Source organism: Chiloscyllium plagiosum, unplaced genomic scaffold, assembly GCF_037043375.1.
Source record: "Chiloscyllium plagiosum isolate Xiang-an unplaced genomic scaffold, Cpla_swu_hap1 HiC_scaffold_32, whole genome shotgun sequence".
NCBI lineage: Eukaryota > Metazoa > Chordata > Chondrichthyes > Orectolobiformes > Hemiscylliidae > Chiloscyllium > Chiloscyllium plagiosum.
This window is the reverse complement of record NW_028270170.1, coordinates 4,003,831-4,025,994: the sequence shown is the minus strand read 5'-3', so window position 1 is coordinate 4,025,994 and position 22,164 is coordinate 4,003,831. Positions and strand designations below refer to the sequence as shown.

Here is a 22,164-nt window from a genome sequence, read left to right as displayed (position 1 = left end):
TAAAGCCCCCATGGAGCACTTTGGGACATTTTATTGGGTTAAAGGTGATATATCAATGCAAGTTGCTGTGGTTGAGGTTCCTTATGGATATTGTTTCAATGCCTCAAGACTTACCATGCTCAGTGTTTTGAGTAATCGTCCGAACAAAAGCTGGGTCAAAGTTTTCATATTTTGCTACAAATTGTGAATCTCACCAAAGCTAGTATCCAGTGATCCAAAGTTAGAAGTTACATAGAACATAGAACATACAACATAGAACATAGAACACAGAACATAGAATGCAGAACAGAGAACATCAAACATAGAGCATAGAACAATGCAGCGCAGAACAGGCCCTTCGGCCCTTGAGGTTGTGCTGATCTGTGAACTAATCTAAGCCCATCCCCCTACACAATCCCACCATCATCCATGTGCTTATTCAAGGATTGTTTAAATGCCCCTAATGTGGCTGAATTAACTACACTGGCAGGCAGGGCATTCCACACCCTTACCACTCTCTGAGTAAAGAACCTGCCTCTGACATCTATCTTAAATCTATCACCACTCAATTTGTAGTTAGAACATAGAACATAGAAAAATACAGCGCAGTACAGGCCCTTTGGCCCTCGATGTTGCGCCGATCCAAGCCCACCTAACCTACACTAGCCCACTATCCTCCATATGCCTATCCAATGCCCGTTTAAATGCCCATAAAGAGGGAGAGTCCACCACTGCTACTGGCAGGGCATTCCATGAACTAACGACTCGCTGAGTAAAGAATCTACCCCTAACATCTGTCCTATACCTACCACCCCTTAATTTAAAGCTATGCCCCCTCGTACAAGCAGATATCATCATCCGAGGAAAAAGACTATCACTGTCTACCCTAGCTAATCCTCTGATCATCTTGTATGTCTCTATCAAATCACCTCTTAGCCTTCTTCTCTCCAATGAGAACAGACCCAGGTCCCTCAGCCTTTCCTCATAAAACCAGGCAACATCCTGGTAAATCTCCTCTGCACCTTTTCCAATACTTCCACATCCTTCCTGTAATGATGCAATCAGAACTGCACACAATATTCCGAGTGTGGCCACACTAGCGTTTTGTTCAGTTGCAGCATGACATCATGGCTCCGGAACTCAATCCCTCTACCAATAAAACCTAACACACCGTATGCTTTCTTAACAGCACTATCAACCTGGGTGGCAACTTTCAAGGATCTATATATATGGACACCAAGATCCCTCTGCACATCCACCCTACAAAGAATCTTTCCATTCACCCAGTACTCTGCCTTCCTGTTATTCTTCCCAAAGTGAATCACCTCACATTTAGCTGCATTGAACCCCATTTGCCACTTCTCAGCCCAATTCTGCAGTTTATCCAAGTCCCCCTGCAACCTGCAACATTCTTCCACACTGTTCACTACTCCACCAACTTTAGTATCATCTGCAAACTTACTAACCCATCCACCTATGCCTGTGTCCAAGTCATTTATAAAAATGACAAACAGGAATGGTCCCAAAACAGATCCTTGTGGCACATCACTAGTAACCGGACTCCAGGCTGAATATTTCCCATCAACTACCACTTGTTGCCTTCTTACAGAAAGCCAGTTTCTAATCCAAACTGCAAAATCACCTTCAATCCCATGCCTCTGCATTTTCTCCAATAGCCTACCATGTGGAACCGTATCAAAGGCTTTGCTGAAGTCCATTAACACCATGTCAACTGCCCTACCCTCATCCATATGCTTGGTCACTTTCTCAAAAAAACTCAATGAGGTTTGTGAGACATGACCTGCCCTTGACAAAATCACGTTGACTATTTCCAATCAAATTGTTGCTTGCTAGATGATTATAAAACCTAACTCTTATAATTCTTTCCAAAACTTTTCCTACAACAGATGTAAGGCTCAATGGTCTATAATTACCTGGGTCATATCTACTCTCCTTCTTGAACAAAGGCATAACATTTGCAATCCTCCAGACCTCTGGTACTAAACCTGTAGACAACGACGACTCAAAGATCAAAGCCAAAGGCTCCGCCATCTCCTCCCTAGCTTCCCAGAGAATCCTCGGATAAATCCCATCCGACCCAGGGGACCTGTCTACTTTCACTCCTTCTAAAATTGACAACGTCTCCTCCTGACTAACCTCAATCCTTTCAAGTCTAATAGCCCGTATCTCAGACTTCTCCTCTACAATGTTCTCCTTTTCCTGAGTGAAAACAGATGAGAAATATTCATTAGCACCTCTCCGATCTCCACAGGGTCCACACGCAACTTCCCACTTCTGTCTCTGACTGGCCCTATTCCTACCCTAGTCATTCTTTTCTTCCTCACAGACCTGTAGAAAGCTTTAGGGTTCTCCTTTATTCTATTTGCTAAAGACTGCTCATGTGCCCTCCTTGCTCTTCTTAACTCTCTCTTTAAATCCTTCCTAGCTGATCTGTAACTCTCCAGCACCTCATCTGAACCATCTCGTCTCAATATCATATAAGCCTCCCACCTCTGCTTAACAAGAGATGCAATGTCTTTAGTAAATCACAGTTCCCTTACCTTATCACTTCCTTCCTGCCTAACAGGGACATACCTATCAAAGACACGCAATATCTGTTCCTTAAACCAGCTCCATATTTCGATTGCCCCATCCCTTATTTTTGCTGCTCCATTCTTTGCCTCCTAATTCTTGCCTAATCGCATTATAATTCCCACCCCCCATCTATAACCTTGCCCTGTGGCATGTACCTATTCCTTTCCATCGCTAAACTAAATGTAACCGAATATGGTCCCTCTCTCCTAAGTGCTCTCCTATCACTAAATCAAACACCCGGCCTGGTTCATTACCAAGCACCAGATCCAGTGTGGACTCCCCTCTTGTCGGCCCTTCGACATACTGTGTCAGGAAACCCTCCTGCACACACTGGACAAAAACTGATCCATCCGACGTACTAGAGTTATACCATTTCCAGCAATATTGGAGAAGTTGAAGTCCCCATAATGACCACCCTGTTCCTTTCATTCCTACCCAGAATCGATTCACCAATCCTCTCCTCCACCTCCCTGGAACTTTGCAGAGGCCTATAAAAAACTCCCAGCAGTGTGACCTCTCCTCTCCTGTTTCTATAATGTGTGGCCCTCCAGTGACACTTGGGCACAAGATATCCCCAAGCATTTTACGGACAGTGAAGACTTGTTTTCTTGTGATTTGCTTTCATTATTCTAATATAGAATCAAAGCAGCAAATTGTGTGCAGCAAGCTCCCACAGACAGCAGTGTGATATTGTTTCTGTGGTGTTGACTGAGAGATAAATATTGATCAGGACAGTTTGTGAGCGTTCCTGTCCCTCTGTGTTATTCCTTCAGAATAACATCATGGGATCTTTCACAATCACCTGAGAGAGCAGAGAATGCTTTGGTGTAACGTTGCGTCAAAACAAATAAGGCCATCTGACAGTGTGGCACTCCCTCCACACGGCACACAGACTCTCAGAGGTTGTGTGCTCCAGCCTGGGGCTGAATCTATTGCTCACTTTATTCAGAAGTGAGACAGTTTGCTGGTGAGACCACAGGAGGTCATCTCACAAAACCCTTTCCAGAACAGTTGCTTCCCACGACTCATTGATATAATCATTGGGGCAGACACAGGAGCCTCTGCATTTGTCGCACTCCATACTAAGATCCCCTGGCTTTCCATAAAAAAACATAGCCCACGCTTCCTGGAGGTAATTCTGGCCTGACATGGAGGGGTACAGACAGGGCTCTCTCCAAAAAATCAGGCCTTCTTCATTAAAAAGCACCTTGCTGTCAGGCTATGACTGTAACAATGACAGCACAACCATAGATGTTAACTGGCCTGACAGAGACACTGGGGATTGCTGTAGTTTGGAGTGAGGGGCCTGTGGGGAACTGGGCTGGACTGTGAATGCTGCGATTTAGGGGTTAACAGCAATATGCTGATAGCCGCGCTGCAGCATCGGCGATGTCAAAGAGGGGCATGGATAGGATGAACAGCCAAGGCCTTTTTCCGACAGTAGGGGAATCCAAAACAATAAGGCATAGGTTTATGGTGAGAGGGGAAAGGTTTAAATAGGGCCTGAAGGGTGACCTTTTCACGCAGAGGGTGGTGCATGTCTGGAATGAGCTGCCAGAGATGTGGTGGAAGCCGGTACAATTACAGTATTTAAAAGGCATCTGAATGAGTACTGCTCAGAGAGAGAGAGAGAGAGAGTGAGAAAGAGAGACAGAGACACAGAGAGAGACAGAGAGAGAGAGAGAGAGAGGAGAAATGAGACCAAAAGACAGAAAAAGAAATAAATAGAGCGAGGCAGAAAGAGGCACAGGAAGAGGAAGAAAGAGCAAAACAGGGAGAGATAAAGTTAGAGAGAAGAAATGGCAGCACGGTGGCTCAGTAGTGAGCACTATTGCCTGACAATACCAGGGTCCCAGGTTCGATTCTAGCCTCAGGCAACCGTCAGTGTGGAGGTTGCACATTCTCCCCGTGTCTGTGTGGGTTTCCATCGGTGCTCCAGTTTCCTCCCACAGTCACAAAGATGTGCAGATCAGGTCACTAAATTGCCCATAGTGTTCATGGACATGTAGGTTAGCTGCATTAGTCTAGAGCAAAAATGTAGAGTAGAGGGGGAATGGGTCTTGGTGGAGGATCAGTGTGGACTGGTTGGGCCGAAGAGCCTGTCCCCATACCGTAAGGATTCCATTCTATTCTAAAGGTTTAGAGGGAAATGGGCCGTGGTCACATTTCGATGTAAGGTCAGCGTGGGTTGGATTAAAGGGCCTGTTTCCACACTCTAAAATGTCGGATCACATGGGACTGAGGTCTGATGGAAGAAGGTTTTTGTGAAGTCCAATCAGCTCTGCCTCTGTACCCAGTGTAAAGAGACCATAAATATTCAGCTGTTTGCATCAATATGGCTTCCAGTCCTTGTCTGTTTGGATCATCCAAGTAACCGTGGTGCCAATAGGACAGGGGGTAGTGGTGATGGGCTATCCACCCGGTGTATATGAGGGCTCTCAGGCAGGGCTGATATACAGCAGCAAAGTAGATAGCCTTCACAGGCTGGAACACACTCAAGAAAAATAACCACAGCCACTAATTGGATCAGATTACAAATACTGATCTGTTCAAGCATCCAGAACCCAACAGAGATATTCACACAAGCACAACGTTTAGACTTCAGTGAGATTAAAATGTATTCCTAGGATTGGGCTCCACTGCCAGGGACAAGGCATGTTGAGCATCTCTGACCAGGAAGTTAGTGAACTTTCCTAATCCACGGAAATAGTTGTCACAGTTTGACACCAAAGAGAGTTTTACTCAGCTGTTTCAAAGGGAGGATGCTTTGTTAATAGTTAACCATGTTGGCATGGAAACCAGAGTCACAAGTACAACATTTCAAACAACGAAATTCTCAAACATCTATCCACAGGGATGTTTGAACTCATATTGTCTTGTGATACTAATCCTGTAACATAACCACAAGGATACAGAGCACATCACTGTCAATGGCTGCACGGAGCACACGGTCTGTCTTACTCCAGTAGACCCAGGGGTAGGCTTAGCTCATGGGGGGTGTGCTGGGTTAGCTCACTGGGCAGGGAACCGCTGTGGATCAGCTCAATGTTGTTATTGTATCCGTTGTTCTCGATGCGGTCTCCTCTACATTGGGGATACTGGACGCCTCCGAGCAGAGCGCTTTAGGGAACATCTCCGAGACACCCCCACCAATCAACCACACCGCCCCGTGGCCCAACATTTCAACTCCCCCTCCCACTCTGCCGAGGACATGGAGGTCCTGGGCCTCCTTCACCGCCGCTCCCTCACCACCAGACGCCTGGAGGAAGAACGCCTCATCTTCCGCCTCGGAACACTTCAACCCCAGGGCATCAATGTGGACTTCAACAGCTTCCTCATTTCCCCTTCCCCCACCTCATCCTAGTTTCAAACTTTCAGCTCCGCACTGTCCCCTTGACTTGTCCAGACTTGTCCGACCTGCTTAGCTCCTTTTCCACCTATCCACTCCACCCTCTCCTCCCTGACCTGTCACCTTCATCTCCTCCCCCACTCACCCATTGTACTCTATGCTACTCTCTCCCCACCCCCACCCTCCTCTAGCTTATCTCTCCACGCTTCAGGCTCACTGCCTTTATTCCTGATGAAGGGCTTTTGCCCGAAACGTTGATTTCGCTGCTCGTTGGATGCTGCCTGAATTGCTGTGCTCTTCCAGCACCACTGATCCAGAAGCTGACGGTAGGCAGTTTGATTCCCCGTTCTGGCTTTGGCTGAATGAGGGACCAGTGTCTTTGCCCAAATACTGGGGGAGGGGGTGGGGATGTGGTCAGATCTGATTTCCAAACTGAACAATAGGAAGACAACATACCCTGCTCTGATTACGCCCTGTGAAGCTGCACGAGTTAACATTCGTTACTGTACATGTATACACTGTCCCCAGGTGTACCTGAATATTAATCTGAGCTGTGAAGGGGAAGGAGCTCAGGGACAGAGACAGTAAGGCTGAGCCTGTGACAAAGTGTCAGTCCCCAGGCTCTGTATTGGAAGGGGCGGCCTCATATTGAGGGGAGGCTGCCCACAGGACCTGCCTTGTGGCAGGAAGAGTGACATCTTTGGCAGCAAGGAAGCAGCTGTTGCTCTCTCTGAGGGTCACCTTGAGTGAGGAGCTGCCAGGGAGGGCGAGGGTAAGCCAGGCTGCAGGGTGAGGAACATTCAACACCAGGTTTCCCCATTGGGATACCCTAATCCCCAGAACATATCAGTGTACTTCCTGAACTTTGAGCTGACAAAGAGAGTATAAACAGTACAAACAACAACAAGATGGGGGTGAAATCCATCTCCCAGGACAGGGAGGGGCAGCTTGCTTTACAAATCTCCCTTAATCAAACCCAAACACTCAGTAGGGGAGTCAGCAAGGTGCAATCATTTCAAATAGAACAAACCAGAAGAGACTTTACAGCACACAGACAGGCCATTCAGCCCAACTGCTTCATGCTGGTGTTTACACTCTGTGTGACCTCTTCCTATTTCTCATCACCTGACTTAGCACCATCATCCTTCAATTCCTTTCTCCCTGATGTATTTATCAAACAATCAACTTTACATGGTCTGTACTGAGGACAGCATCTTCCCTTTCGCTGAGTCACGGGGTGCTGAGACCCTGAAAGGTGGCTGTATCTCCATCCCTCAGACCAGGTGGAGGGCAGCTCCAGGGGCTGGGAGGGTGGGGGGTGAAATCAGGGACACAGGGCCACAGGCCCCCTCTGACAATCACTGAGCAGTGCCAGGGGCAGGACCACAGCTATTTCTGAAACGGGAGACAGGATCGTGGGGGCAGGGGCTGGGATCAGTGCTTTGTGGAGAGGGATTGGAGGGGGTTTGGGGGTGGCAGGGGGAAATGGGTCGGGGTCAGGGGTCTTCAGGAGATAGAGTAGGGTCAGGGGGTCATAGGGAGATGGAGTAGGGTTGGGGAGCTATGGGGAGTTGGGGCAGGGTGGGGTGTTGGGGAGATGGAGCAAGGTCGGGGTCATAGGGAGATGGCACAGGATCAGGGAGATGGGGCAGGGTCAGGGGTCATAGGGAGATGGCACAGGGTCAGGGAGATGGCATAGGGTCTGGGGATCATAGGAAGACGGGACAGGGTCAGGGTCAAGGAGATGGGTTAGGGTCAGGGTCAGTGGGTCATAGGGAGACGGGGCAGAGTCAAGGGTCAGGGAGATGGGGCAGGGTCAGGGGGAGGGATCAGCATGGTTAGATTCTAGAATGGGACAGAGCTAGGAGAGGAAGAGTTCTCTGACCAGTCACTCAATCATGAATAAATTAGGACATGTTGAGAGATTAATCCCCACACCCCATCCCCATCTCACTGAGGGACTCCACCTCTCCCCGGTAACCAATCTAGTTGGCCAGATCTCAATCACTTTTCCCGAACCAAACGTAATTAAGTTTAAAAAAGATACAAATTAATGAGGATTTCTGGGTTAAAGGAAGGTGAGTTTATTTGGCAGTGTGAGTTTATTAATTACTAAATACAAAAAGAGTAACAGAACTTTTACACATATACACGTGGATTAGAAATGTAAGGGGAGAACAATTAAAAAGATATATAGATCAGTCTCATGAAGAGTAGATGGTGGAAGTTGAGGCTATCAATTCAGGTAATGCACCAATGCTGACATTGGAAATGACGCAGTTGATTTCAAAATTTTTGGTTCTGCAAGTTAGCTAACAGACTTTTATTCTATTTCCTTCTCAAAAGTAACATTACTGGCTTTTCCTGGCTTCTAGCACTCCATATGAGAGAAAGTCTCTCTTTACCTGCAGTGCAGGGGTGTCTAATGGCTGTCTTCAAACTGTGACATTCGAAGCACAGAATATCCACACATCCACAGAAACACACACACAGACCAGGAAGTGCAGTTTATTTTTAACTTTCTATTTTGTATATTCCTACTTGGCTAAAACTCAAATGCCTGCTGTTTGAGGGATAGTCCACAGGAGGCCACATCCTGCTGAGAGCAGTAGCCAACCCTTCATTATCTCTATAGCCACAGGAGACCACAGTCCAGTTTATTCTCGATTGCATCTCTTCCTTTGAAGTACTGCTGATTGAAGTCCCTTTGCACCTTTTACTGTAAATAGAAAATGGCGTGATTAAAAGTTCAACGAATCCATAAATAATCCATGGATATGATTTGTTGTTATTGCACTGTTTATGTGGCTCAGAGTCATATCTTGTTTGATAATTCACCTTGGGATTTTTTTTATTTTAAAGGTGTTACATAAACATAAGTTGTTGTTCTTCCATTTCCTCAGCACCTACCTTGCCATTACTGTACAAGAGAGAAACAGGAGCTCAGGAACAGGATCAGAGCCAGGACAATGGGGCTCAGAGACTGGGCTTAAAAATGATATAGGCAAACCAGACCATTAAGAGGTTAATTATTTTGGGATGACAATTGAAGTTAGCTGGGTAAGTACATGAAAGTACATTTCCTGATGCAGGGCTTATGCCCGAAATGTCGATTCTCCTGCTTCTCGGATGCTGCCTGACCTACTGTGCTTTTCCAGCACCACACTCCTGACTCTGATCTCCAGCATCTGCAGTCTTCACTTTCTCAAAGTATATGAAATGTAGAGCTGATGCTAAAACAGGCTGTTTTGACAGGGGATTGGGAGGATGGGGGCACAAGGGAAACTCGACCTTGAGAGCCAACTGATATAACGCCAAAGAGGCCGGTATCCCATCACCAAGTCACCCTTTATTTACACATGGAGAGTTCCTGACCCTGATCCAGCTCCCTCAGAGCCAGCTCTCAGAGTGAACAGAACCTTGGACACTCCTGTTTATACCTGTCAGCCAGGGCTCCCTGATGGGCACAGATCAACAGCCCCAATCGGGGAACTCAGATTCTATGAGGTTCACCTGGCTGTCCTCATTATAATCACTACAGGAACCATCTCTTTTCAGGTCTACATGGGGCCACCTGCACTTGTTTCTTACACCTGTATTTGAGGGCTGGGAAAATACTAAAGTTATTACAAAATGGGGATTCAGCACGTTACCTCAGGTGCAGAATCGTATTAATGTCAGGGATTTTGTCACACTCCCGGGACTTTTCACCATCGAGCTGGCGGTTGTGAGACTGTGGAATCTGAGCCCGAAGTCCGTGTGCCATTGTCTCCGGGAAGCTCAATGGCTGGAAGGCAGTGTGAGCCTCATTTGTCTGTTTATCTGTGTATATTGTGGAGTTTAAGTGAAGAAATTTGCTCACTGGTTTGCATTTGTCTCTGATATGTATTAAGTAGATTAAGGCAATAAATTATGAAGTGCATGTGTCTTGTATTAATTTTGATCAGTCTGCAAAGAACCCATAGATACTTTCAGCCTAAAAATACAACACAGAGCTGCTCAGGTTTTAAAGAAAATGTAGAATTTGCAAATCCAATTTCTTGATAGTAATGTATCCTTTAAAATTTCGATTACATCTCATGACGTTAAACCAATCTAACCATCAATGAACTCCTCAAAAAGACAGTCAGTTATAGAATGATAGAACAGAAGGAGGGCATTCAGCCCATCATTCCTCTGATGGTTGTTTGAAAGATTTATTCAAGTCCTTTCACTGCCCCTGATCTTTCCCACAATTTCCTACTCCAAGTATTTATCCAATTCTCCTTTTGAAAGTTATAATTTGAATCTGTTATAAGTTGCCCTTCAGAATCCAGATCAGACCAACTCCCCGGGAAAATTATTTCCTTTATCTCCTTACTCCACTGCCTCCAGTCCTTTGGGAGTATCGGAGCAAGGAAGCCTTGGCATGTTATGGTTTATTCTCACAGTGGCTATGTTTTCTATCAGTGTGTTTCTCTGTCTGTGTGCATGCATTGTATACCTGCACGTGGATGTGGAAATGGAGGGATTGTCTTCTGAGGAGAGGTTGAGTCGAATGGCCTGTAAATGAAAAATGAAATATACAAGATTCTTAGGGGACTTGACAGAGTATATGCGGTTGTTTGTCCTTGTGGAAGAGTCTAGGATCAGAGGGCATTATCTCAGAGTGAAGGGTCACCCACTGAAGACAGAGGTGAGGAGGAATCTCTCCTCTCAGGGGGGAGTGAGTCTGGAATTCACAGAGAGCTGTTGAGACTGGGTCATTAAATATATTTATTTAATGGAATCAAGGGTTACAGGAAGGGCAGGAAAGTGGACATGAGGAATGTCAGATCAGTCATGATCCTATTGAATGGGGTAGCAGACTCGAGGGGCCAAATGGCCTACTCCTGTTCCTATTTTGTATGGTCTTAGCAGCCATGATCTCATTGAATGGCAGAGCAGAGATGATGGACTGAATGGCCTACTCCTGTTCCTCCATTATATGGATCGTGGGTATTGCAGGCAAGGAAGTTGCCCATTTCTATTAGTCCTTGATCTGATTGATCTGATTGGCCATTTTAGAGGACAGTTAAGAGTAACCCACATTGTGATAGATCTGGAGTCACATATAAAGAAGGCTGTGTGAGGACAGTCTACCTTAAGTTCAGTCATTCCTTAAAGGACATTATTGAACCAGATTTTGTTTTTGTTTAACAACAATCAATAATAGTTATATGGTTTTCATCAGACTAGCTTTTAATTCCAGAGTTGATTGAATTCAAATTTCACCATCTGCCTGTGTGTGTCTATTTATATGTGTGTGTGTGTGTGTGAGAGAGATTGTGTGTCTCTGTGAGTGTGTGTGAGATTGATTTAAACTGTTCTCTCTAGGAGACAGAGACAGTGTGGTGTAATTGCCTGTTTGAAAAATTAATGACACTTGAAAGAATGCAGCCACTCCAGCCCCATCAAACCTTCAGCTGGAGGGAGCTGATGAGATGAAAGAGCTGTTTTCTAATAGTGTTTCCAGCCAGGATCTAACTCTGTAGCTATCACAATATGTGTAGCTGTCTGTGTAATTATCTACCTGTGAGAGAAAGAGCTATTGTTGCACATAATGATCTCTTTTTATCAAGTTCAAGTCTTCTTTCCTCTTTTTTATTGCTAATTTTCCCTATTCAATTCCTGAAGGTATTGACTCCTTGCTGGCATACATTTTAAAGGATTATCCTCCACTAACTTCCCCCCCTCCCCACCCTCCCATTGAACATTGACAGTGATGGTGCAACTGCATGGCGCAGCCTAAACAAATCAGATCTTGCCCTCTGATAACCACCCACTCTTAGCTCCGTTGTGAGGACTGGTACAATGTGCCAATCATGAATCAGTCAGTAGCACCCTCACCTCTAAATCTGTAAAGTCACAAGTCATACGATACCAGGTTATAATCCAACAGGTTTATTTGAAATCACAAGGTTTTGGAGCGCTGTTCCTTTGTCAGGTGACCTGGTCAGCGTTCCGAAAGCATGTGATTTTAAATATATCTGTTGGATTATAACCTGGGGTGTCATATGACTTCTGACCTTGTCCTCCCCAGTCCAACACTGGCACTTCCAGGTTTGGTGTTTGGATCCCTACTCTGATAAGGCTTCAGGCCAATACGTACAGTACAGTACTGAGGGTGTGTTATAGTATTTCAGATGAGATGTTAAACTGAGGCGGTGTAAAAATTCCCAATGCATGATTTGAAGAATTCTCCCAGATGTCCTGACCTCAACCAACATCATTAAATTAGATTCAAAAGCAAAAATTGCTGGAGAAATTCAGCACGTCTGGCAACATCTGTGAACAGAGAAACACAGTTAACATTTCGAGTCCAGTGACCCTGAAAGTAACTGTTTTTTCCTCTCCACAGATGCTGCCACACCTGCTGAGTTTCTCCAGCAATTTGCTTATGTTTCAGATTGCCAGATTGTTTGATTTGACTAAATTTGACTGGCTGGTGATTATCAAGTTGCTGTTTGTGGGATCTTACTGTGTCTATGTTTCTGACATTGCAACAGTGACCACACTTCAGAAAGTATAAAACATTTGGGGATGTTACAAGATTGTGAAAGGTGCTACATAAATCTCCATCTTTACTTTATTAATCAATGCAACGTTGATGAGGTCGATAAGGTAAAATCCACCTTCCCATTTTGATGATTATTGCTGACCTGATGCTCCCGATAAAGTTTCAGAGCGCTGCACCTTTTATTCCTCTGTGTAAGCACGATTCCTACCAGGGCAGTCGTTTTGGATCTATCTTCTCTTTGCAGCAAATAAATTCAAACTCCCTGCCTCTCTGGATAACCAAGGTTCCACATGGGAAGTCAGGGCTGATAATGAAAAGGGACGGACTGAGCTGCACAACAAAGGCAGCTGCTGGAGCTGTGTTTGGATGAGGAGCTAGAATGTGGTGAGCTCATTAGGAGAGGTCACTGTCCACTGCAGCTGACGGTGCTGAGTAATGGGGTGATTAGGCAGCCCGAGGAGGACTAGCTGCACATGACTTGTGTTTTATCATCTGCAGGCACTGTTTATCTCTGAATGGTTTCTCTCATCCTTGCAACAGTCTCCAAGCTTCCTGGTTCATGGCCTTGCATTAAAAAATTCAACTGCAGACTGAATATGTTTCTTCTTTTATTGAGTTTCCCTCCCCTCATCTCTCGAAGCCTCTCATAGCCACAGGATGCTGCAGCCAATGAAATGTTCCTAACGTGCTGTAAAATGTATACAGTCAGCTCCCTCAAACTGCAATCTGACACGACCTGGTAATCTGCTTTCCTGATTTCGCTTGAGGGATCCATGTTGGCCAGGACTCAGACAAACTCTCCTGCTCTTCTTCGAGATCCTGTCCTGAGGACAGCAGCTGCAGCCCTGCAGCACCCCCTCAGTACTGCACCGCAGTGACCAGCTTCACCCTTCTGTTCTGATCCTGCACTGGAGGCAAGAAGCCTGGCACGTGAACCACATCATTTAGAGATTTATGTCCCTTACCACACGCGGCTTGAGCATCACATTCAGGCTGATTCTCCTGTTGCAGGGGTGCTGCAGTGTTGGAGGTGTCACCTTTCCAGTGAGATGTTAAACCACAGCCCCATCAGTCCTCTTGCGATGATCCCAATATCCGTAGTGTAGTGTACAGCAAGGGAGTTATCACTGGTGCCCTGGCCAATACTTACCCTTCAACAAACAGCAAGATGATCTGGGCACTGTCACATGATTCTCTGTGGGAGCTTGCTGTGCATGGTTGGACTGGTGTGTTTCCTATTTTACAGCAGGGGCTGCACTTTACAAAATACTTCTTTGGCTGTGAACTGTCTGGGAACATGCTGAGGTTGTGAAAAGTTCTATACAAATGTAGGTTGTTCCTTCTTTCTGCACTGTGCAGCTCAGAAGGGGATGTCACAGAGACCCAGGGGTTATTCAGTGCCTGATACCCATTCGATGCCTTCACTGAAACTACTCACCCCCTTGTGCCATTTGTATATGACCCAGCTGTTAGTGATTGCCTTCTAGTGTGGTAACTGGACACCAAGATCCCTCTGCTCAAGAAAGTGAAAATCTATTTTCACTCTGAGTGAATTTAATCTAAAGGTTTATCAGAAAGTGAGAGGATGAGAGAGACTGCAGTCCCTTGTGAGTGTGCACTTTTTCCTGCTGCATTACTGTGATCATCAGGATAAAGCGAATTCAGAAGGAAGCACCAGGAGAATTTCTATTCACAGCATCTTCTACATTGTCAATAAACCTTTAAATCTGACTGTCCACTTTCCACGTCCCCATGTGGGGGTCTGATGCTGGGATACATGACTAACTGTCTGCACATTTCCCCAGGCAGCTGTCACTCACTGGGGCATCGCTGCCACCTCAGAACCAGGATATCCTGACCAAGCCCCAGTGCAGGCACTGGATACAGCTAGTATAGTACTGTGACGGTAACTGCACTGTCTGAGGTATCACATCGAACATTAAACCAAAGCCCTATCTCTGCTCTCTCAGATAGATGGAAAAGACTCTCTCAGAGGGTTGGAATTCCCTTGTTCAAATTGATCTAGTGGGATTATCACTAGACTATTAATCTAGAGATCCATGAAATGTTCTGGAGACCCAGGTTCAAGTTGTGCCATGGTACCTAACCAATGTCCTGTACAGCCGCAACATGACCTCCCAACTCCTGTACTCAATACTCTGACCAATAAAGGAAAGCATACCAAACGCCTTCTTCACTATCCTATCTACCTGCGACTCCACTTTCAAGGAGCTATGAACCTGCACTCCAAGGTCTCTTTATTCAGCAACACTCCCTAGGACCTTACCATTAAATGTATAAGCCCTGCTAAGATTTGCTTTCCCAAAATGCAGCACCTCGCATTTTGACGGGTTGGACCGAAGGGTCTGTTTCCATGCTGTACATCTCTATGACTCTATAACTGCTGCCGATTGTTGGAAAAACCCATCTGGTTCATTAATGTTCTTCAGGAAAGGAAACTGCCATCCTTATCTGGTCTGGTCTCCATGTAACTCCAGACCCAAAGCAATGTGGTTGACTCTCAAGTGCACTCTGGACAATTGGGGATGGGCAATAACTGCTAGCCAGTGATATCGATGTCCCATGAATGTTTAAAAAAAGGCATTGGATGGAGAACTTTTAGACATTTTTATGGCAAGGGTAGATAGATTACCAAGAACATGAAAGATTCTCTAGGGTATGCAGGAATGTTGGGTCAAAATCAGAACAGCCAATGATCTTATAGAATGGCGGAGAGGGCTCACAGGGCTGAGTGGCCTCCTCTTGTTTATATTCCATGGAAACATTTTGAAGACAAGCAGGGGAGTATGTTCAATGTTTATCCCCTCATCCAACCTCACTGAAAACAGCTGATCCAGTCATCATCACATTGGTGATTGTGGGATCTTGCTGTGCACACACTGACTGCTCAGTTTCCTGAATTACAACAGCAACTACCCTTCAAAAAGTATTGTTCGTTGGCTCTGCTGAGCGTCGGGATTTGCTGGGGTTGCTAAAGACTGTAAAAACTCTTAATTTTTCTTTCAACCTCTCATTCCTTGGGGCCTTGACAATCTGCTAAACAAGGCAGAAGTCAGGCAGCATCCGAGGAGCAGGAGAGGCGACGTTTCGGGCAAAAGCCCTTCATCAGGAAAATCTAGAATCTGCTAAACAAGGTCAGTGCTTTTGGGAGTGGGGAGTGGGATTGACCTGTGCCTTCCAAACACAAAAAAACATCCAGGGTCATAGGAGGGATGCTGCATTTTTAAAAAAATGTAAATATTAAGGATGTTTCTGCAGTATTTGCTGAGGTCTCATGCCACTTGTGATCTAATCCCTTGCTTCAGAATCCTGTTGGGATTCTTAATTTTCTCCGGCTACCCCCCTGTCCAATAGGAACACTGAGGCCAAAACTGTGGAGGCAGCCATCACAGTGGAGCTTCCTCCCCCTGCTCAGTAATGTCACGGCCAGGAGCTACTGTGTAATTTCAAACTGTTACAACCCATAAGCAGAACAATTCATTGTTGTCAGGGCTAATACCCAAACTGTTAGCACTCAAATGAATGAGTCCAAAAACCGAGTGTGCACTCCTGCATGACGATCAGCGTCTCCGACTGGCCAATTAATTACACACATACAAAAATCAATTCATAAGGTATTTCACACTTTGTGATGCTTTTCATTACAATCTGACAAGGGCTCTCCTCCTTATGCCCTCACACTTCATATTGCATAGCCATTTATACTTAGTCTGGCAATTTACTGGCTCTCTGTATCTGCCTCTGTGCAGTTTATTTCACAGCCGCCCACTGCGTTATTGTACTTGCCATTTTATTTTCTCTCCCTCTCTCTCTCTCTGCATGAACCAGAGGCACTGAGCTGAAGGCAGCTCATTCCACACTCACACTCACTGCTGACTTTATTGTCAAGTGTCATGCTTTATCCAGTCCTCCCACTGTGGAGACAAATAAGAAAACAGCGGGCTCACATCTCACTGTATGTGAACCTTATGCTCTGGTTTGGAAAGTTTTCTTTAAAACAAAATCTCCTCCTCCCCTGGGTTTCTCCCCCCTCTGCCTCTCCTCCTGCCTAAAGTCGGTACCAACTGGCAGGTGCCAGTTCCTGAAGAAGGGCTTATGCCCGAAACGTCGATTCTCCTGTTCCTTGGATGCTGCCTGACCTGCTGCGCTTTTCCAGCAACACATTTTCAGCTCTGATCTCCAGCATCTGCAGCCCTCACTTTCTCCTCCATCTTAAGGTCAGCCAACATCTGCAGGGTGAATGGGGCAGGGAGTAGGAATCCTGGCTGGATAGACCTAGCCCCTTCACTGAGCTCTCCCCCAATTGTAAAGGCTTGTATCAGACACACTGACAAGGTGGGAATTTAACAGGAGCAGCAGAAGAATGATGTCAAAGGTTCTGCACCTTCAGAATTCTATATCCTAGAGATCTGCCAATGCTCAGTTGTTGAGAATATTCAGGACTGAGAGTGATAGATTTTTGGCTGATAAGGAATTGAGGGATAATGGAGAGATGTGGAGATAAAATATAAGACAGGTGTGATCATCAAATTGAATGAACAGACTTGAGGGGCCAAGCTCCAGTTCTTATAAAAAAGATCCTTTTTCTGTTTTTAAGCCTTCCATTCGCATTTCTCTATAACCTGCCTTGACCTTCTCCCCCACCTTCATCAACCTATTGCATTCTCAGCTGCCTCCACCCCCAACCCCACCCCCGTCCCATTTATCTCTCAGCTCCCCCAGGCCACAAGTCTATTCCTGATGAAGGGCTCTTGCCCAAAATGTCGCCTCTCCTGCTCCTCGGATGCTGCCTGACCGGCTGTGCTTTTCCAGCACCATACTGGAAAAGAAGGTTTAGGGGTGACTTGATAGAGGTGGACAAGATGATTAGGGGTTTAGATAGGGTTGACCATGAGAACCTTTTTCCACGTATGGAGTCAGCTATTACGAGGGGGCATAGCTTTAAATTAAGGGGTGGTAGGTATAGGACAGATGTTAGGGGTACATTCTTTACTCAGCGAGTCGTGAGTTCATGGAATGCCCTGCCAGTAGCAGTGGTGGACTCTCCCTCTTTATGGGCATTTAAATGGACATTGGATAGGCATATGGAGGATAGTGGGCTAGTGTAGGTTAGGGGGGCTTGGATCGGCGCAACATCGAGGGCCAAAGGGCCTGTAATGCGCTGTATTTTTCTATGTTCTATGTATTCTTGACTCTGATCTCCAGCATCTGCAGTGCTCCTCAGCACATGACAGTCAGACAGACAATTCCCCTCACCATAGCACTCTCCACCCCCTTATAACGTATGGACTATTTGGTAATTCTAGTGACACCAGCATTGTCTCTGTGACCCTTTGCTAATCCATCAATGGTCAGCTGTACTGGTGACTCTGATCTAATGCGAACTCAGTGCCCAAATGTGCACTTTTCACCTGTGTCACTAGGTGAACTCTTAAATGGGTTCCTCATCAGGATGCCCAATTAAACTCCTCCACTACTGTCTTCAACCATATCTCTTGTTGCCTTAGGGCTCCTGTGGTGCAGATGAAGAGAAGCTTCTTCACCCAGAGAATGGGGAGCCTGTGGAATTCACTGCTACAGAAAGCAGTTGAGGCCAGCCGTATTTTCAATAAGGAGATAGATGCAGCTCTGATGGCTAAAGGCACCGAGGACTATGGGAGGAGAGCAGGGTTAGGGTACTGAGCTCGATGATCAACTACGATCACAGTGAATGACAGAGCAGGCTCGAGGGGTCAAATGGCTCTCCTGCTTCTGTCTTCTATGTTTCCATTTTGTAATGTTCCTCCCTCTGGGTGAGGAGGCCCGAGATTAAATCCCACCTGCTCCAAGGTGAGTCATATCATGCCTGAACAAGTCGATAGAAAACATTACCATTTCCACCTTTGTTACCTTGATTAGTTCACTGTACTGCTGACTTTCAGCAATGTCACCCACCTTAAACAGCGGCTCGATCAAAAACTCTGTAACCAGATCCCATTCACTCACAAACTGCTGCACTCACTGAACTGCATGCACTCTCGCTCTGGCAACACCTTGATATGAAAATGTTCTTTCACATTTACAAATCCCAACATCTCATCTTTCCCTATTTCCGCAATTTACTGGATCTCCACAAGCCTCCAAGAGACCGTATTCGTCCAGTTCTGACCTCTTCGCCATCTCCAGCTTCATCTGTGGCAACTCTACCTTCACTTTCCTGGGTCTTAAATTCTGGAATGCCCTCTTTAAACTCTTTTTTATAAAAATCCCTCTTTAAAATGCTGCCCAAACTAGCCTTACCTGAACCAGCGCACAGTCCTGCTGTGAAATCTTGTCTGGTTACTTTTCTTTGAAGTGGCTTGAGATATTTCACTGTAGGTGCTACATCAATTGAAGTTGTTGTACTTTATGATGTAGCTGTTTCCTTCTGGTGCTGACATTTACTGAGTTTTCTGTTAAATACATGATAACATAAAAAGCAAGTGTTTGCATCACCTCTTTTCATCATTTCCTGAGGCGTGGGTATCGCTGGTTAGTCCAGCATTTATTGCCCATCCCTAATTGCCCTAGGGAAGGTGGCACTGAGCTACTTTCTTACACCACTGTAGTGCACATGCTGTAGGTTAGGCCCACAATGCCCTTAGGGAGATATGATTCGGAGATGCCGAATGTTGGACTGGGGTGTACAAAGTTAAAAATCACACAACACCAGGTTATAGTCCAACAGGTTTAACTGGAAGCACACTAGCTTTCGGAGCGACGCTCCTCCACAATCACCTGATGAAGGAGCGACGCTCCGAAAGCTAGTGTGCTTCCAGTTAAACCTGTTGGACTATAACCTGGTGTTGTGTGATTTTTAACTTAGGGAGATTGAGGATTCTGACCCAGTAACACAGCAGGAACAGCGTTATACAGTATGGATGGTGAGCAGTTTGGAGGGGAACTTGGTGGTGATCTCATGTATCTGTTGCCTTTGACCTTCTGGGTGGTAGAAATTGAGGATTTGGAAAGTGTTAACAGTGGAGCCTTGAGGGGTTGCCACAGACGACTGTCTGTGTGGAGTTTCCACATTCTCCCTGTGTCTGCGTGAGTTTCCTCCGGGTGCTCCGGTTTCCTCACACAGTCCAAAGATGTGCAGGTCAGGTGAATTGGCCATGCTAAATTGCCCGTAGTGTTAGATGCATTAGTCAGAGGGAAATGGGTCTGGGTGGGTTACTCTTCGGAGGGTCGGTGTGGACTTGTTGGGCCGAGTGCATATTGTAGATGGTACACACAGCTGTGATTGTCCATCAGCAGTATAGGGATTGAAGGTTTAAGGCAATGGATGGAGAGCTTTGACCTGTATGTCATTGAGCTTTTTGAGTGTTTTTGGAGTTGCACTCACTCAGGAATATTGAATCACAAAGGGAGGATGAGGCCATTCTGTCCATCGAGTCTCACTTATGTCTAGTATATGGTGGATAGTGGTATGAGAGTGGGGCTGGGGGAAATCTGTACTCAGTTGCTAGATGGCTGGTTTGGGATGCAGAGTGATGCCAACTATGGGGATTCAATTCCCACATCACTCAAGGTTTCCACACGGCATTCTCCTCCACCTCACGGCCCAGTGCAGAGTGTAGTGGCAGCCAGTGGTCAGACCACCTGGATGCCCCTGTGCTGGTCTGCTGCAGAGAGCCCTGGGACAGAGACTGGGAAGTTCGCCTTTTGAACGCATTGTTTTTCTGACATTCTGACCTGTGAGTTTTGAGAAGATTTGTAGCTCAGGTTGAGGTTCTGGATGTAGGTTTGCTCGCTGAGGTGAAAGGTTCATTTTCAGATGTTTTGTCACCATATTAGGTAACATCTTCAGTGAGCCTCTGGGCAAAGCACTGCTGATGATTCCTGCTTTCTATTTATATGCTCGGGTTTCTTTGGGTTGGTGATGTCATTTCTTGTGGTGATGTCATTTCTTGTGGTGATGTCATTTCCTGTTCTTTTACTCAGGAGCTAGGTAGATGGAGTCTAACTCGATGTGTTTGTTGATGGAGTTCCTGTTGGAATGCCATGCTTCTAGGAATTCTAATGCATGTCTCTATTTGGCTTGTCCTAGGTTGGATGTGTTGTCCCAGTCAAAGTGGTGTCCTTCCTTATCTGTATGGGATCTCCGATATCAGGGTTCTTAGCAGAGGCAGTAATGCAGAGACTCGAATAAACTGCACTGCCAACCATCCAACCCAAACTTTGGGTCCACTACGTGGATGACACCTTTATCATCAATAAACAAAACAAATTATAGGAAACCTTCAAGACCATCAATAATACCCTTACTGGCATAAAATTCATCAAAGAGGAGGAAAACAACAACAAACTGCCGTTCCGAGATGTCACAGTAGAACGAACAGCCAGTGGGCAACTTCAAACCAGCGTTTACAGGAAAACAACACAAACGGACCAAATATTGAACTATAGAAGCAATCACCCAATGCCCACAAATGAAGCTGCATCAGAACATTACTTCAATGAGCCACCACACACTGCAGCACAGAGGAACTATGCAGAGCAGAGGAAAATCACCTATACCGTGTATTCAAACAGAACAGGTACCCAATGAACACAGTCTGCCAATTTCTCAGCAGCAAACCCAAACAAGCAGACAAAACACGTCCAGAGACCCTAGCCACTCTCCCCTACATCAAAGATATCTCGGAAATGACTGCCTGATTACTCAGATCCCTTGGCATCATGGTAGCCCACAAACCCACCAACACACTAAAACAGCAGCTAATGACCTTGAAAGACCCTATACAGACAACAAGCAAAACTAATGTCATTTACAAAATACCGTGCAAGAACTGTAACAAACACTACATTGGACAAACAGGCAGAAAACTAGCCACCAGGATACATGAACATCAACTAGCTACAAAACGACATGACCCTCTCTCACTAGTATCCTCACATACAGATGAGGAAGGACATCACTTCAACTGGGACAACACATGCACCCTAGGATAAGCCAAACAGAGACACGCACAAGAATTCCTAGAAGCATGGCATTCCAAACTGGAACTCTATCAGCAAACACATCGAGTGAGACCCCATCTACCACCCCTTGAGAAAAATAACAGGAAATGACATCACCACAGGAAATGACACCACCAAACCAAAGAAACCCAAACATATAAATAGAAAGTAGGAATCATTAGCAATGCTTTGCCTGGAGGTCCACTGAAGATGTTACCTAGTAGGGTGATGAAATGAACCTTCCAGCTTTCTGACCTGTAGCAATATAGTGTATAGCTGTAACCTGAAGTTGTACAGTGTATAGCTGTAACTTGTAGTTTTACAATGTATAGGTGTAACTTGTTTTCGTCATTTCTCTATTCTGTAACTAAGGATTGTACCTAGGTACTTTGTAAATGTGATGCTGCTGTAAGTGGTGTCTTGTAAACCTTTCGCTGTACTCATGTGAGTATATGTGACAATAAAGCTAATTCAATTCAATTTAACCTCTCCCCTCACCTGAGGAGTGGTGACCCTCAGGTTAAACCACCACCAGTGGTGTCTCTCTCTCTCTCTCCCTCCTTTACCTTCGATAAGTGGGCAGGGTTCAGGGAGTTGGGCGTTAACTTACTCACCACAGAATTCCCAGTTTCTGCCTTGCTCTTGTAGCCACAGTATTTATACAGCTGGTCCAGTTCAGTTTCTAGTCTAACCCCTGGGT

General features: G+C 45.7%; 1 long non-coding RNA gene across 1 annotated transcript; it reads right to left on the bottom strand.

Annotated features, from left to right (window-relative positions):
- Positions 1-7,992: 7,992 nt before the first annotated feature.
- Positions 7,993-20,264, bottom strand: LOC148141537 (uncharacterized). The gene is made up of 3 exons (XR_015752472.1): positions 20,196-20,264; positions 18,762-18,913; positions 7,993-8,642 (listed from the first exon to the last, which is right to left on the bottom strand). It is a non-coding gene; the product is annotated as an uncharacterized LOC148141537 (long non-coding RNA).
- Between the last annotated feature and the right edge of the window lie 1,900 nt (positions 20,265-22,164).